Here is a 15,773-nt window from a genome sequence, read left to right as displayed (position 1 = left end):
CCTCCAATCTAATGACAGCCTGAGTAGAATAAAAAGGCAGAGTAAGAAACGAACAAAATTGTGTCATTTGCAGAGACATGGAAGGACCTAGATACTGATACTGAGAGAAGTAAGTCAGAAAGAGAAAACCAAATATTGTATGTTAATGCATATATGTGGAATTTATAAAAATGATATAGATGATCTTATTTGCATAGCAGAAATAGAGACACAGATATAGAGAACAAATGTATAGATACCAAGGGGGAAAGGAAGGTGGTGGGATGAATTGGAGATTGAGATGGATATATACACTATTGATACTATGTATAGACAACTAATGAGAACTGACTAGCACAAAAAACTTAACTCGGTGCTCTGTGGTGACCTAAATGGGAAGGAAACCCAAAAAGAAGGGATATATGTGTATGTAGGTGGCTCAGTGGTAAAGACTCTTCCTGCAACGCAGGAGATGTGGGTTTAATCCCTGGATTGGGAAGACTCCCTGGAGTAGGAAATGGAAACTCACTCCAGTATTATCACTTGGAAAATTCCATTGACAGAGGAGTCTGGCAGGCTACAGTCCATGGATTCACAAAGCGTCGTAGATGACTGAGCGACTGAGCATGCACGCACATGCCTGATTCACTTTACCGAATGCAGAAACTGATCCAGCAATGTAAAGCAACCATACTTCAAATAAATAAGTAAATAAATAAAACTACTTAAAAAAAAAAGAATTCTCTCTTCTCTGTCCAACTGTTTTCAAGCTGGGACGTCAGATTTCTGTCTTCAGACTCAAACTTGGACTGGAATTTATACCATTGGTTTTTGTGGTCCTCAGGCCTCCAGGCTCGACAGGAACTATACCATTGGTGCCCCTGGGTCTCTACTGGGCCAACTGAGGTTTTGGGACTTGTCAGCCAAATCACATGAGCCAACATAGTAAATCTCTGTCTATCTCCCACTGGGAGGGTTCAGAAGACATACCTTAATTTTTATTTTATTTTATTCTATTTTATTTTTAAAATTGAATTATAGTTGACTACATTAGTTTCAGGTGTATGATACAATATTTTGCAATTCAGTATTTTTATAGATTATACTCCATTTAAAGTTATAAAATATTGGCTATACTCCCTGTACTGCACATTGTATCCTTGTATGTTATTTATTTATGTTTGTTTTCATGTAAATCATTTATTTATTATTTAAACTGATAATTTTGTATTGGGGGATAGCCAGTTAACAATGTTATGATCATTTCAAGTGAACAGCAGAGGGACTCAACCATAGGTATACTGCCGGGGTCCAGCCCTGGTGGATCCAGGGAATTTGAAGGGGAGACGGCTTCAGCGATCAGGATACGATAGAATTAAAGATATAAAGAGTGATCAAATAAGGATATCTCAGTGAGAAAATTCAGTGGAGAAAAGAGGCTGAATAACTTGGTTTATGTGGAAAGCTAATAAAATTCCAAAATAAGGAATTTGCATCACCTACGTAGGCCGCAGGCATCCTCCCGTTCTCCCGAAGGAGGGGAGACACTAAGGCCTCCCTGGTCGGATCTTAGAAGCCCAGGCAAAATTAGTAGGCTTGACGAGCCTCCACGCTCCAGATGGGAATTCAGCCAGAAGGTGAGAGAAAGAACGACATGGGGAAACCAAGTTTCGGTGAACAAGGCCCGCACTTTATTTTCCAAAGTAGTTTTTATACCTTAAGTTGCGCATAGAGGATAATGGGAGAAGGGGTAGAGTCATGCAAGGACAGCAGTTCTTGATCCTAACCGAAGCCAGGCTTTCTTCATGCAAACTTATCATATGCAAAAATTTAGATGATTTACATCATCTTCTGGCCAGGAGGCCTGTTAACATTTTATGACCCTTTCTTCAGAAAACTTATTTTTCTCTAAAGGTGATTATTCTAAAGTCAGGCACCACCCTCTGAAAGCATTAGATAAAGTTGCATTCCTATAGGGCAAAGGTGTGATGGGCTATAACAAGAAAAGAATTAACTCAAGGGTCCAAGGTTACAAACATTAAAGCTACTACTTACATTCCTATATACCAATTATATTAATCAATACACTCCCAGGGACACAGTAGGTAAGGGATATGGAAACTTAGCAGCAAACACTGACCCAACAAGTGAAAAACCCTTCACCAATACAATTTCTAATCAATCTTTTAACTGCTCAAAAGAATCTGTATTTAGACAGTTTAGAACATCTCATGCCTCTCATGGTTAGGAGGCTGTGAACAATCACATGTGGCTGGAAGAACCTATTCAGGCAGGCTAGAGAACTTCCAAAGGAGTTTGTAGGTTGAAACACTCTTGTCATGCCCAGGAACTTTATTAACTGGAGCTGTAAGTTAACTCTTTTTCAGAGAGAGGTGGTGGGGGACAGCCCCCTGTAAAGTCAGAGGTGTAGGTGAGAGCACAAAGCAGTAAAGTAGGCGGACTCTGGTTTTGGGGGTAGGTGCTCGAGAATTTCCAGGGGAACTCCTGAGGCTCGATCCCACCTTTGCATATGCTGAGCCTCCTTCCCATGACCTTTGCCACGGGTGGAGTTCCTCAGCTGGCTCCTGGCAGTGTACATGTATCAATTCTCCCCCAAACTCCTCTCCTATCCAGGCTGCCACATAACACAGAGCAGAGTTCCATGTGCTACACAGTAGGTCCTTGTTGGTTATCCATTTTAGATTGTGTGTTATTTATTTTATACCTACTAGTTTGTATCTCTTAATCTCCTTCGCCTATCTTGCCCCTCCTCCTACCCCTCTCCCCACTGGAACCGCTAGTTTGTTCTCTGTATCTGTGAGTCTGTTTCTGTTTTGTTATACTCTTTTTTTTTTTTTTTTTTTTGAGTTTTTGGATTTCACATTTAAGTGAAAACATACAGTATTTTTCTCTGCAAAGATCTTTCACCACCACTGTGAGAAATAAGTGTGAGAGGGGAGCCCTGGCATCCTTGAAGAGCAATGTGATCACCCTTCTCTGCAGGTCAGATCTCACAGTGGGAGCTGCACTAATTGAGACCTAAATGCAACGGGAGTAATCGCATCCAGGGGTGGCAGGAGCCAAATGGTGGCAAGCAGCCACCAAAGCAAGGTGGATGTGGTTAGTGTAATGGGCGGCAGAATAAGGGCAGCGATCAGGATAGTCTGACTCACAGAGACCTAGGGCATTGGCTAGTTGATCACAATGCTCCTAGAAGTGAAATAGATAGGAAGCCTCCTACTCAATCTGTGGAAACAGAAAAATTCTAGATCAAGGGGAAAAAAGTCTAACCTAAATCATTAAAAACAGAGAACTCTGTGTTGCAGCACCATTTAGCCAAGACATGGAAGCAACCTAAATGTCCTTCAACAGATGAATGGATAAAGAAGATGTGGCACATATATATAAGTGGAATATTAGCCATAAAAAAAGAATGAGATAATGCCATTTGCAGCAATATGGATGGAACTAGAAATGATCACATAAGTGAAGTAAGTCAGAGAAAGACAAATATCATATCACTTATGTGTGTAATCTAATTTAAAATGATATAAATGAACTTATTTACAAAATTGTAACAGACTCACAGATTTCAAAAACAAACTTATGGTTACCAAAGGGGAAACATGGGTGAGAGGGATAAATTAGGAGCTTGGGATTAACATATACATATATATAAAATAGATAACCAAAAAGGACCTACTGTATAGCATAGGGGACTCTACTCAGTATTTTGTACTTTGGCCACCTCATGCGAAGAGTTGACTCATTGGAAAAGACCCTGATGCTGGGAGGGATTGGGGGCAGGAGGAGAAGGGGACGACAGAGGATGAGATGGCTGGGTGGCATCACTGACTCGATGGACGTGAGTCTGAGTGAACTCTGGGAGTTGGTGATGGACAGGGAGGCCTGGCGTGCTGCGATTCATGGGGTCGCAAAGAGTCGGACACAAATGAGCGACTGCACTGACTGACTGACTGACTGATAAGGGAAAAGAATCCGAAAAAGAATGAATATATGTATACCTGAATCACTTTGCTGTAAACCTGAAACTCATGCAACATTGTAAATCAACTATACCCCAATAAAATTAAAAAGAGGAAGAGGAAGAAGGAGAAAATACTAGAAGACTATGGCCTCCCAGTCAATCCCCAGACCTGAGCCAGTTTATAGACCCAGAATGAAGGAGGGTGGTGGCTGGTGCCCTTAGGAAGGAGGCTGGCACATTTAAACATGGTACTGTTACTCTTCCTCTCATATTTCCTGAAGGGACTGACTTACAGCCTTTTTTCAGGGTAACTGCATTGGGGAAAAGGAAATAATTGGGCATTCTGGGATGACTGGACATGTCACTGTGGTCCACCAAAAGTGACTTTGGTGGAGTCAGGGACTTTTGGAGGTCAGACGATCAATGGGCTTAATTCAGGTCTGTGTCAGAGTGGACCAGTGGGTCCCTGAGCACATTCTGTGGCTATTTCCCTGGTTCTGGAGAGCACAAGTGGAAGAGATACACCTGCTGGCTGGCAGAATTCCCACACTGGCTCTCTGACCTGTGGCGTGAGAGCTATCATGATGAGAAAGGCTGAGTGGAAGCTGCTAAAGCTGCTGCTGCCTAGGAAACTATTAACTCAAAGGCAGTACTACATTCCCGGGGGGACTGCAGAAATTAGTGCCGCTATCAAGGACTTGAAAGATACAGGAGTAGATTTCTACCTCACCCACTCCACCTCACCTATTTGGCCTCTGCTGAAGAAGGTGGATCCTGGAGAATGACAGTGCATCATGGAACATTATAAGCTTAACCAGGCGGTGTTCTTTTTAAGATTAAAAAAATTATTTATTTTTGGCTGCACTGGGTCTTCATTGCTGTGCACGGGGTTACTCTGGTTGTGGCGAGTAGGGGCTGCAGTCTAGTTGCGGTGCACAGGCTTCTCACTGCGTTGGCTTCTCTTGTTGCTAAGCACAGGCTCTAAAGCATGTCAGCTTAGTAGCTGTGGTGCATGGGCTCAGTTGCCCCATGGCACGTGGGATCCTCCTGGACTAGGATCAAACCTATGTCTCCTGCACTGGCAGGTGGACTCAACCACTGGACCACTTGGGAAGTGCCCAGGTGGTGTTTTTAATTGCAGCTGCTGTACCAGACATGATTTCATTGCTTAAGCAACTCAACACATCCCCTGGTATGCAGTTATTGACCTGGAAATTGCTTTTTGCTCATTACCTGTTGGTAAAGGTCACCAGAAATAGTGTTCTTTCAGTTAACAAGATCAGCAATACACCCTCCCTGTCCTGCCTCAGAGGTATATCAGCTCTCCAGCCTCTATGTTATAATTTAGTTCACAGGGATCTTGATCACCTTTCCCTTCCATAAGATGTCACACTGGCCCATGACACTGATGACATTATGCTGATTAGACCTACTGAGCAAGAAGTAGCAAATTATCGGTATTTGAATGTTAAAGGACGGGAAATAAATCTAACAAAAATGCAGGGACCTTCTACCTTAGTGAAAATTCTAGGGCTCAAGTGGTATGGGCATGCCAAAATATTGCATCTAAGGCAAAGAATAAGTTGTTGCTCAGGCCCCTCTAACAACCAAAATTGTGGCACAACGCCCAGTGGGTCTATCTGCATTTTGGGGATAACATATTCCTCCTGTGATGTGTTTCTCCTGCCAATTTACTGAGTGATCTGAAAAGGTGCTAGCTTTGAGTGTGGCTCAGAACAAGAGAGGACTTCACTGGTGGCTCAGACAGTAAAGAGTCTGTCTGCAGTGCGGGAGACGTGGGTTCTATCCCTGGGTAGGGAAGATCCCCTTGAGAAGGAAATGGCAACCCATTCCAGTATCCTTGCCTGGAAAATTCCATGGATGAAGGAGCCTGGCAGGCTACAGTCCATGGGGTCACAAAGAGTCTGACACGACTGAGCAACTTCAGTTTCAGAATAAGAGAAGGCTCTACATTGGTCCAGGCTGCCCTGCAAGCTGCTCTGCTGCTGGGAGCGAGCTCCACCCGTAGCAAAGGTCATGAGGAAGGAGGCTTGGCATACGCAAAGGTGGGATCGAGCCTCAGGAGTCCCCCTGGAAATTCTTGAGCATCTACCCCCAAAACCAGAGTCTGCCTACTTTCTGCTTTGTGCTCTCACCTACACCTCTGACTTTACAGGGGGCTGTCCCCCACTACCTCTCTCTGAAAAAAGAGTTAACTTACAGCTCCAGTTAATAAAGTTCCTGGGTGTGATAGTGTTTCAATCTACAAATTCCTTTGGAAGTCCTCTAGCCTGCCTGAATAGGTTTTTCTGGCCACATGTGATTGCTCAGAGCCTCCCAACTGTGAGAGGCATGAGATGTTCTAAACTGTCTACATACAGATTCCTTTGAGCAGTTAAAAGATTGATTAGAAATTGTATTGGTGAAGGGTTTTTCACTTTTTGGGCCAATGTTTGCTGCTAAGTTTCCATATCCCTTACCTGCTGTGTCCCTGGCAGTGTATTGATTAATATGATTGGTGTAAGTAGTAGTTTTAATGTTTGTAACCTTGGACCCTTGAGTTAATTATTTTTCTTGTTGTAGCCCACCACACCTTTGCCCTATAGGAATGCAACTTTAATGCTTTTGGAGGGTGGCGCCTGACTAATCACCTTTAGAGAAAAATAAGTTTTCTAAAGAAAGGGTCTTAAAATGTTAACAGGCCTCCGGGCCAGAAGATGATGCAAATCACCTAAACTTTTGCATATGATAAGTTCGCAGGAAGAAAGCCTGGCTTAGTGCATGACTCTACCCCTTCCCCCATTATCCTCTATGAATAACTTAAGGTATAAAAACTACTTTGGAAAATAAAGTGCGGGTCTAGTTCACCGAAACTTGGTCTGCCCCTGTCGTTCTTTCTCTCACCGTCTGGCTGAATTATTCAGCCTCTTTTCTCCACTGAATTTCCTCACTGAGCTATCCTTATTTCAGCCTCTTTTCTCCACTGAATTTCGTCACTGAGCTATCCTTATTTAACCACTCTTTATATCCTTAATTAATGTTTAATTAAGCAGTTGTTTCCTGATCCTCACCGATGCCGTCCCTGTTTCGAATTCCCTGGATCCACCGGGGCTGGACCCTGGCACTCTGCCATTTGGGCCATAGGACCCTGGAGGTCCAAGGGGGCTTAGACTGTCCTGGCAGACACAGATGCTGCTTAAAACATTTGGTGGCCCCTGTGGGTGAAGCACAAATTGGGCCCCTAGGGTTTCTCTGGAGAACCCAGACTAGTCCACAACTCAGCTTTCCTCCTTAGCCTCCGGTTTCCCCAGACACAGCTGCCTCCTCTGTATGCACAGGCCCTTGGCCTCCTCCCAGTGAGCCAGGCACCCAGCCTCTTTTTGTCTCCAACAGCAGGGAATACATATTGGGCTCTGTGCATGGGACCCCCAAGTTGGGGTTAAAAGATAAACTGCCCTTCAATCCACCCTTTGCCGGGGTTCAGTGATGCTCAGAGCACTCCAACACTCTCTCCAAAGGTACCCTCTTCACACATCCTTGAAATGTCCAACAACTCAATCCTTTTTATATCCTCTCAATAGGTGTTGGGTACAATATTTGGATATTGCTTTCTTTTGGTTGTGCTGGGTCTTCATTGCAGCATGTGAGGTTCTAATTGTAATGTGTAGGCTCAGCAGTTCCAGCGTGGGGGCTTCTCTTATGGTGCACAGGCTTAGTTTCCCTGTGGCATACAGGAAGACTGGAAGCTGCCCATCACTGAGCCATGTTGATATAGGGCTTCCCAGGTGGTGCTAGTGGTAAAGAACCCACCTGCCAATGCAGGAGACTCAGGTTTAATCCCTGGGTGAGGAAGATCCCGTGGAGGAGGGCACAGCAACCCACTCCATTACTCTTGCCTGGAGATTCCCATGGACAGAGGAGCCTGGCGGGCTATGGTCCATGGGGTCGCAGAGTCAGACACAACTGAAGTAACTTAGCACGCATGCATGCCAAGCTGTCTGCGTAAGATCTGCATGCCACAGGGAAACTAAGCCTGTGCACCATGAGAGGAGCCCCCACACTGGAACTACTGAGCCCACACATCACAACTAGAAGCCCACACACTGCAGTGAAGACCCAGCACAGCCAAATGTTCCCGAAGGGATCGCAGATTCTTAACCACTGGACCATCAGGGAAGTCCCTGGATATTACTTTCGAGTTTAACGTCATGTTATGTACTGAAGAGGTAAGGATAGAAGAGGACCTCTGCAAGGAGATCAGGAGATGATTAAATGTGAACAGGCAGTTATGAAAAATATTGCTCTTGGTAATAAAAGACTTCAATATGTAGGCTAAACAAGAGGCTAGAATAGTTGATAGATGAGTTGATCCAAGGAGAGAAAGAAATTACATATAAAAAGCACCAAAATATAGAAAAATGAAAATGTGAAGTTGAGAGTCATGGAAGACTGAGAAATTCTAATCCAAGAGGAGTTCTGAATGAAAAAACTGATGAGATCATAGGTGAGGGAATGGATGAAAAACTTCCCAACTGAAAAAATTCCAGCTTAGATACTGTACTGATTGTGGTGAGAGTAAAGTAATAAAAACCAAAAAATCCCTCCTGAGCTCCATGGCCACCATGCCTCACTGGGAGCAGACAGGGAGGGGCCCCCGTCACACCGACCACATTCCCGTCACAGAGGACATCGGGGTCAGGAGTGTATCCTGCCTCCTCGGTCCAGGATGGGAGAATAGAGAGCATGTGACTGGCGTCTCCACAACTTTCTACTACTTCCTTCTCTCTCCACAAACTGATCAAACAGGTTTTTTCTCTTTTTTAAAATCTATTAAAGATAAACGACTTTTCTGCTGCTTCTTGTGATGAGCTCAAGGCACTTGTTTAGGGCTCAGACACATGGAACACAGTAGGAGCTTATTCCAGGGCTTTTTTTCTCAGTGTTTATTTTTTTTAAGGGGATAAAAAGTAAAAGTGTTAGTTGATCAACCATGCACGATCTTTGTGACCCCATGGACTTGCTGCCAGGCTCCTCTGTCCATGTAATTCTCCAGGCAAGAATACTGGAGTGGGTAGCCATACCCTTCTCCAGGGGATCTTCCCGACCCAGGGACTGAACCCAGGTCTCCTGCATTGCAGGCAGATTCTTTACCGTTTGAGACATATTTATTTGGCTCTGCCAGTTGTGGCATGTGGAATCTTAGTTTTCCTACCAGGAGTCAAACCCACACCCCCTGCAATGGTAGCTCGGAGCCTTAGTCACTGGACTATGAAGGAATCTCCTTTTTCTCATTGTTAACACTCTACTCGCTAATAGGGCCTGGCTGATTCAGTGATGGGGACTGGGTTGGTAAGCGAGGAAGCAGCAGGACCCATCTCTTAGGACGTATTCTGATTGCTCTCCTATTGCAGAGCTGTTGTAGGCGATGGTTTCACAGGATGAACAGAATAGGAAGGGAACTAACAAGATTTGTCTAGTCTTTTGATTTTTAACCATTAGGCCAATTAAATCGATCTCCAAAAGCAATATCTGCTTATTGTAAAAAATCTGAATGATAAGGAAGGACACAAATCAAAAAGCTTCTCCCTTCCTCCCCTTCCTCCTTCACCCAGGGTGTGAGCCCTGTGATTATTTTATATATAGAAGGAAATGGCAACCCACTCCAGTATTCTTGCCTGGAGAATCCCATGGACAGAGGAGCCTGGTGGGCTACGGTCCATGGGGTCGCAGGAGTTGGACACAACTTAGCGACTAAAGAGAGAGAGAGAGAATTTTTATTTGTTTATTTTTGGCTTCACTGGGTCTTCATGGCAGCCTGTGGGCTTTCTCTAGTCGTGGCGAGCAGGGGCTACTCTCTAGTGAAGGTGTTCAGGCCTCTCACTGCAGTGGCTTCCCTTGTTGCGGAGCACGGGCTCCAGGGCGCGTGGGCTTCAGTACTTGCAGCACGCGGGCTCAGCAGTTGTGGTGCATGGGCTTAGGTGCTTCGCTGCATGTGGGAGCTTCCCCAGTCCAGGGACTGAACCCGAAATTCCTGAGTCTCCTGCACTGGAAGGCAGATTCTTTACCACCGAGCCACCAAATACTCGCAGGGGGACTTCCAGGTGTGCGTCCTTCCAGATCCTTCTCCCTGAGAGGTGGGATGATATGTGAAGTGCCACCAGCTCTGGTTCTCCCACCCTTCTCACCTTCTTCTCTAGAGGAGCCCTCCTCTACTCCTGATTTGGGAAGGTAAATCCTCTTCCCCTCAGGGAAGCTGCCACCATGGAATCAGAGATGAAATATGCCAATTCTTAAGTTTTAGTCTGAGAAGTTCTATTCCCGGATATGAAATAGGAAAGACTGCCTTGCCAGTTTTCCCCTCTTCCCAAACCCAGACTAGACAGAGCTGAGGATGAGGAAGATGAGGAGGAAGCGACAGAAAAACAGGGGCTCCTGTGCCCTCCCGTTGGGGTTAGATATAACCATGAGGGTGTTATGGAACACTAGGGGCAGAGTGTGCGGACTCAGGGGCTGAGGGGTCAGTGATAAAGCTTCCATTTGGAGCTTTGGGAAGCAGACACCTCTCCTCTTAAAATGGGATACTAAGTAGGCCCCTAAACCTAAGGGCCAAGGTAAGGAAAGAAAACTTCTGCACTGACTAAGTCTAAATATAAAATACCTGACTTTACCCAGGACTGACCATGGTTAGTCAGGAGGGATGGAGACTCTAAATAAAGGTAAAATTGAATTATGTTACAACAAAAGTCATGACAAGTGCACCCAGCTGATACATATATGGCTTTTGTCATGTATCTATATAATTTTAATATGTAGTATATAGATACAATATATCAATATTTATATAAAAATATATAGTCTGTCTATATAATATTTGGCCTTTTAAAATTGTTTCCATTAAAAAAAAATTTATTTGGCTTTACTGGGGTCTTAGTTATAGCATGTGGGATCTATTTTCCTGACCAGGGATCCCAAAGCTCCTCCTGCTTTGGGAGCGTCGAATCCTAACCACTGGAAGTCCCCAGTTTCCATTTTTTAAAAAAAAATTCCCAACACAGCTGCAGCGACTATCTCGTGCACTTTTGTGACTATATGTAGGTCGGATTCTTAGATCAGAAGACTGTGCAGTGTGAAGTTGAATTCCACTTATGCTTTCGACTCTATTCCTCCATTTCTTTCTCAATAGACTATCCTATGGGATGAAAAAGTAATGGTTTCAATTCTTCCTTTCTTTCCAATTTAAGATATTTAACATGAAGTGTGGGTTTGTCTATCCCCAAAGAGGTTCTGGAAAGTGAATTTTTTGTTTCCCATTCTGTCTTCCTCTCAGGTATTTGTAAATACCTGGATCAGTGGCTTTTATTTCACTTCACTTATTCTTCCCTGGTGGCACAGATGTAAGCCTCTGCCTACACTGTGGAGGACCTGGGTTCCAGCCCTGGGTCGGGAAGATCTCCTGGAGAAGGCAATGGCAACCCACCCCAGTATTCTTGCCTGGAAAATCCCATGGACAGAGGAGCCTGGTAGGTTACAGTCCATGGGGTTGCAAAGAGTTGGACACGACTGAGCGACTTCACTTTCTTTTCTAAAGGAACTCTCCAGAGCCAGCTCAGTTCCGAGAGATGCCACTAGGTGTCAATGTAGGTCTTGGTTGGTGCCTACTCCCGGCTGCTGTTAATTTGATTTGGAGCCTCTGCGTCCTCTCCTGCAAAATAACAAATGTCCGTGATGCAGGGCACTTTGTTCGGGAGGGACTCCAGGGAGTTCAGGAGTTGCATACGAAGCCAAGAAAGCGAGGGGCTTCTGATAATGATATTCAATGTCTAACGGAGTCGCTTACAGGCAGAACCGGGGTCTCTCCCAGGTTTGATATATGAGATTATTATGGAGAGGTAATGCAGGACGAATGCTATATGGTGGGCTGTGCAGGTGGGTTCCTGTGTGAATAGGAAATCCTGGCGCTGCCAAGATGGTCACTTCACAGGGTGGAGGGAGAGGGGTGCAATGGGGACCACCATGGAGGGCCAGGCTCCCTCCCTGTTCTCAGCAGCAAAGGACAAGGCCTCTTCTGTGGGATGTGAGGGTGGCCAGACCTGGTGAGTATCTCTCCCAGGGCCTGCGGTGGAGAACAGAGCATATTTCCTTGGGGACATGGCCAGAGGGGCTGCCAAGAGGTTGCTACTCTGGAATCTAAAATGTTGACGGAATCAGTATTAAATTAGTGCAGGGAGCTCTTCAATTCAGGCCTTTATGAAGGTGACAGGAGTAAAAGAGGAGGGGGCTGGCACTCTGGAATGAGGTCCCAGCAGAGGTTCGTCCCCAGCTGACCTCCAGGGACAATGGTGGCAGGGCTGGTAGACCCCTAGATAGGGTTGCCAATAAAATAGTCTTTCTTCTCTTCTTTCAGCTGTGCAAACCTTTTCCATGGCCCACCCATTTAGACTGGAGTCTTGTTTTCTGTTTTGCTTTGAGATTCTTATGTTTGAGCCATACCACCAACTTGAAACAATTATTTTATCCTCTTGTTTTGATGTTTTTACCTCCCCTGGGGAGGAGTCCCTGCAGGCTCTAAGGGTGATGAGAACCTCCTCTTAAGGCCTCCATATCCCACCCCACGCTGTTCCAGGACCACAGATGTTTTACCCCTTGGGACCCAACTGTGATCACTGCCACTGGGCATCTGGCCATAGATGAATGGATGCTTGTCCTCTGCAGAGTGAATTCTCACCCTGTCATCCAAGTTTTTACTCAATTTTTGCTCATCGGTCGGCTGTTACCCCCAGGGTGCAGCGCAGGCCCCAGCCAGGTCTCGTCTCTCCCACAAGCCCTGACCCCAGGCCTCAGGCTCAGGTTAGAGCCTGAGTCCCCACTTCAGATTTCCCATAGACCTGTCCACCCTGACAGCTTTATTTCTCTTTTTAGTTTTCTGTTTACTATTTATGTGGCTACACTGACCCTAGGTGCGGCGTGTGGGATCTTAGGCTTCGCTGCGGCACACAGGATCTTTTAGTTGGGGCATGTTGGATTTTTTTTTTTTTCTTTTTATTTGCAGCATGTGGGGTCTGGTTCCCTGACCAGGGATTGAACCGGGCTCCCTGCATTGAGAGCTTGGGGTCTTAGCCACTGGACCCCCAGGGAAGTCCCCAACAGCTTTCTTAGCTGCAAGTCTGGATCTTAGACCCTTTGTTTCTCAGAAGATCCTGGCTCCTGCTGCAGACGTCTGCCTTTCCCCTGAGTTCTGCAAATCATGGAGTGTCAGGCAGGGGCTTCACAGCACCTCATAATCCTGCTACACTTCTACAGGGCATCAGCAGTAGGGACTTATATACCTGCATCCCCTTGGGGCCTTAGCATCCTCTCCCCTAATATATGTAAGGCCTTAATGTGCGTAACTAAGAAGGGTCCCCCAATGGCCCCAAGGTGACTTACCATCCTTACCCAACAGACAAACAGTGTAATTTGTTCAATTCTGGATTTACTCTGGACAGAGTTACTTTTGCTGCTGACAGAAAACTCCTCAGCTTTGTATGATATGATACGATATGCGAGGTAAATCTGTCATTGACTATTCACTGATCTGTGGACGGGCATATAGGCAATTACTGTCTGTTTTCAAATGAGTGAACACTGGGCTCCGGCTTCAAACCTGGGAGGAGTGACTGTTTGCCAGCCTGATGGGGTGGAGTGGAGGCGAGGGCCACGTGTGCTGAGTGACTGTTGCTTTCCTCTTACTCTCTTGCTGTCCCTCATTCCTTGGCCTCTCCTCCCTAAACCCTGGGCACTCAGCCTGTTTCTGGGGTCTGGATGTTGGGTTTCTGTCCTGCTCAGTGTCCTTTGCTGCTTCCATCTACAGTGGGAAGGCCATTTTAAACCACACTGGGTGGCAGAGTCTTGGATCTGGGACCAAGGGCAAGCAGGCACTGTGGGGCTTTCTTTGTGACACTGTTAAATATGCTTCCAGGCTCTTGCAGCTGAGGGTAAGGAAGAAGAGTACTGGGGTTCCTAATTTAGCTACTTTGTGCTCAGTGTCACATAGCTGACAACCAAAAAAATGGTTCAGTGGTTGGCAGGCAGGCAATTGGGATGTGGGATCAGCCAAGAGGTGAGGGGGGCTGGAGAGTGCTATGACTAGGTGAGTTGTGGGCTGGAGAGAACTGGTGGTCTGGATCAAGCTCTGGAAGACATCTAAGACTCTTTTCTAGATTTCAGTTCTGTCCAGGACTGGTGAACAGACCTTTGTTTAAACGGTCTGAATCCCTGAAGCGGGATACTGGCCATTAGAGAAAAGCATAATGAAGCCAAGAGGGAAAGGGACCCCAGGGGGTCTGGGTGGAGCAGGGAGTCCCCTCCAGCCTTTGTGCACATTGGGACTGGAGCCGTCAGCACACCCTCTTGTGGCAGGTGATGCGCAAAGCTCTTGGACAGCCTGGTCAGAGGATCCCTGTACTTTGCTGGCGCCGACCCTCCAGTCTCCATCCATGTGCTCAGATCCACTTATTTTTGGAATCCCTTCCTTTCAGTACCAATTCTAGCCTGGGGTCTGAACTTGGGGATGGAGTGCTGCCAGAGCTCAAGTGGGACCCCCAGCCAGACCCCCAGCTGCCCCCTGATGAACAGCAAGCCCAGAAATCTGTGGAGAGGACAAGCTGGAGGAGGCATTGTACACACAGCACGGGGGATGTCATTGTCATTTAGTCCCCTCCAGGCGTCTCACACATGCGGACATTAGGCCAGAGGTGTGGATACAGTCAACTCGCTGGGACTTCTTTGGCCCCTGGGCTCCAGGGCCTGGCCTGGCCTGGCTGTTGGTTTCATCACTGGTCATCATTCAGGTTTCTGCCTTCTGAGTCCAGGAAATGGGGAAATAGATTACTGTGATCTCATCACCTGAATACCCCCAAACAGCCCTGTTTGAAGACCCCATGCAGGAGAGGATCTTCCAAGGAGGGGCAGGCGTTCCCTGAGCAGTGCAGCTGGGGCTCTGTCTGCTGCATGCCGGCTTCTGTTGGAACAAGTGTTAGGTTGAGCTGCCTCAGATTCCCTGGGTCGATCAGTTCCAGATATTAAAGCAGACATGGCTCAGATTCACCCTGGACACCCACTTCTCCTCCATTCCTTCAGCTAAAAGAATTCATCACCAAATCCTCTTCTTTCACTTTTTGGAAAAAGTACTCCATACATCTGAAAGATGGGACAGAGTCATGGCAGGAGCGCTGAGCCTGCCAACGTGCTGAATGTGTTGCCTACACATACCACTGAATCACTGGAGAAGGAAATGGCAACCCACTCCAGTATTCTTGCCTGGAGAATTCCATGGACAGAGGAGCCTGGCAGGCTATAGTCCATGAGGTCGCAAAGAGTCGGACACGACTGAGCAACTCTCACTCACTCACTGACCACTGAATCACAGTAAACTGTGGAAAAGTCCATTCTGAAACACCCACACATTTAACTAATGTATGTTTGATGCTCCAAATTTTTTAAAAAAATTATTTATGTGTTTTTAACTTTTTGGCCACACCATATGGCATGTGAGATCTTAGTTCCCCAACCAGGGATCGAACCTGCATGCCCTGCACTGGAAACAGAATCTTAACCACTGGACTGCCAGGGAGGTCCCCCCTCTTTTTAAAAAAGTTAATTTTTAAATTTTTATTAAAAAAAAACATGGCACATGTCATGAGTTTTCACGTCATCCTTGCATGGGGGCCAGGCTAATGGTCTCTGTACTGTTCCAATTTGGGTGTATGAAGCCAGCATTGTGTTCCAGTTTATTCATTGGGGGTACTATGTGGTATGGGTGGAATCT

At 46.0% G+C, this 15,773-nt stretch overlaps 1 long non-coding RNA gene and 1 other non-coding gene across 2 annotated transcripts; one reads left to right on the top strand and one right to left on the bottom strand.

Annotated features, from left to right (window-relative positions):
• LOC129645015 (uncharacterized) lies at positions 1-719 on the top strand. The gene is made up of 2 exons (XR_008711119.1): positions 1-109; positions 543-719. It is a non-coding gene; the product is annotated as an uncharacterized LOC129645015 (long non-coding RNA).
• Positions 720-15,625: 14,906 nt separating this feature from the next.
• Positions 15,626-15,731, bottom strand: LOC129645125 (U6 spliceosomal RNA). Its single transcript, XR_008711216.1, has one exon. It is a non-coding gene; the product is annotated as a U6 spliceosomal RNA (small nuclear RNA).
• Between the last annotated feature and the right edge of the window lie 42 nt (positions 15,732-15,773).

The sequence above is a fragment of the Bubalus kerabau genome, chromosome 2, assembly GCF_029407905.1.
Source record: "Bubalus kerabau isolate K-KA32 ecotype Philippines breed swamp buffalo chromosome 2, PCC_UOA_SB_1v2, whole genome shotgun sequence".
Taxonomy (NCBI): domain Eukaryota; kingdom Metazoa; phylum Chordata; class Mammalia; order Artiodactyla; family Bovidae; genus Bubalus; species Bubalus kerabau.
This window is presented reverse-complemented; position numbering and strand designations above follow the sequence as displayed.